Source organism: Mustela erminea, chromosome 12 (genome assembly GCF_009829155.1).
Source record: "Mustela erminea isolate mMusErm1 chromosome 12, mMusErm1.Pri, whole genome shotgun sequence".
Lineage (NCBI taxonomy): Eukaryota > Metazoa > Chordata > Mammalia > Carnivora > Mustelidae > Mustela > Mustela erminea.
Genome location: NC_045625.1, coordinates 61,947,934 through 61,949,849, shown reverse-complemented (window position 1 = coordinate 61,949,849; position 1,916 = coordinate 61,947,934). Strand labels below are relative to the sequence as shown.

At 35.9% G+C, this 1,916-nt stretch overlaps 1 non-coding gene across 1 annotated transcript; it reads left to right on the top strand.

Annotated features, from left to right (window-relative positions):
• Window positions 1-781: 781 nt before the first annotated feature.
• LOC116571269 lies at window positions 782-974 on the top strand. Its single transcript, XR_004277827.1, has one exon. It is a non-coding gene; the product is annotated as a U2 spliceosomal RNA (small nuclear RNA).
• Window positions 975-1,916: the final 942 nt, after the last annotated feature.

Sequence of the window (1,916 nt, the reverse complement as noted above, 5' to 3'; positions counted from 1 at the left end):
AACCAAAAGGGCAGTAGAACAGATCGATGAAACTAGAGGCTGGTTCTATGAAAGAATAAATAAGATCAATAAACCCTAACCAGACTTATCAAAAGAAAAGAGAAAGGACCCAAATTAATAAAATCATGAATGAAAGAGGAGAGATCACAACCAGCATCAAGGAAATGTAAACAATTTAGAGAACATATTATCAGCAACCATAATGCCAAAATATTAGGCAATCTGAAAGAAATGGATGCATTCCTGGAAATTTATAAACTACCAAAACTGTTGGCTAACTGAATTTAAATAAAAATGTCCATTTTGCAACCTTAAAAAAAAAAAAAACACCACAACTGAAACAGGAAGAAATAGAAAACCTGAATAGACACAAAAGAGACAGGAAATTGAAGTACTAATGAAAAATCTCCCAACAAACAAGAGTCAAGGACTCGATAGCTTGCCAGTAGAATTCCACTAAACATTTAAGAAGAACTGATAAGTATTCTCCTGAAACCACTTAAAAAAATAGAAAGGGAAGGAAACTTCCAAACTCATTTATGAACCCAGCATTACCTTGATCCCAAAACAGACCAAGACTCCACCAAAAAGGAGAATTATAGACAAACATCCCTGATGAATATGAATGCAAAAATTCTCACCAAGATACTAGCCCATAGGATCCAACAGTACCTTAAAATGATTATTCACCACAACCAAGTGGGATTTATTCCTGGGCTGCAAGCGTGGTTCAACATTTGCAAATCAATCGTGATAAATAACATTAATAAAAGAAAGGACAATCGCTTCTCTGCCTTTTGGCTAAGATCAAGTGTAGTATCTGTTCTTATCAGTTTAATAAAAGAAAGGACAAGAACTATATGATCTTCTCAACTAATGCAGAAAAAGCATTTGACAAAGTGTGGCATCCTTTCTTGATTAAAACTCTCTTGATTAAAACTTTCTGCAGTGTAGAGATAGAGGGAAAATACCTTAATATCACAAAAGCCATCTTTGAAAAGTCCACAGTGAATAGCATTCTCAATGGATAAAAACTGATAACTTTTCCCCTAAGTTTAGGAACATGACAGGGATGCCCATTCTCACCACTGTCTTCAACATAGTGCTATAAGTCCTAGCCTCAGAAATCAGGCAACAAGAAGAAATAAAAGACAGTCAAATCGACAAAGAAGACGTCAAAGTCACACTCTTCCCAGATGACATGATACTCTATGTGGAAAACCCAAAAGGCTCCACCCCAAAATTGCTAGAACTGATACAAGAAATCAGCAAAGTGGCAGGATATAAAAATGCACAGAAGTCACTTGCATTGTCACTTGCATTTCTTTTTTTTTTTTAATTTTTAAAATTTCTTTTCAGTGTTCCAGAATTCATTGTTTGTGCACCCAGTGCTCCATGCGATACATCACTTGCATTTCTATATACAATGAAGCAGAAGAAAGAGAAATTAAGGAATCAATCCCATTTACAATTCCACCAAAAACCATAAGATACCTTGGAATAAACCTAACCAAAGAAGCAAAATATGCATACTCTGGAAACTACAGAACACTCATGAAAGAAATTGAGGAAGACAGAATGAAATGGAAAAATGTTCCATGCTCATGGACTGTAAGAACAGATATTGTTAAAATGTCTGTGCAACAGTTAGAATGGCAAAAATTGGCAAGGCAGGAAACAACAAATATTGGATAGGACATGGAGAATGGGGAACTCTCTTACACTGTTGGTGGGAACGTAAGTTGGCACAGCCAACTGAGAAAACAGATTCCTCAAAGTGTGTGGAGATTCCTCAAAAAATTAAAAACAGAGCTACCCTCTGATGAGCAATTGCACTACTGGGTATTTACCACCAAAGATACAGATGTAGTGAAAAGAAGGGCCATATATACCCCAATGTTCATAGCAACAATGTC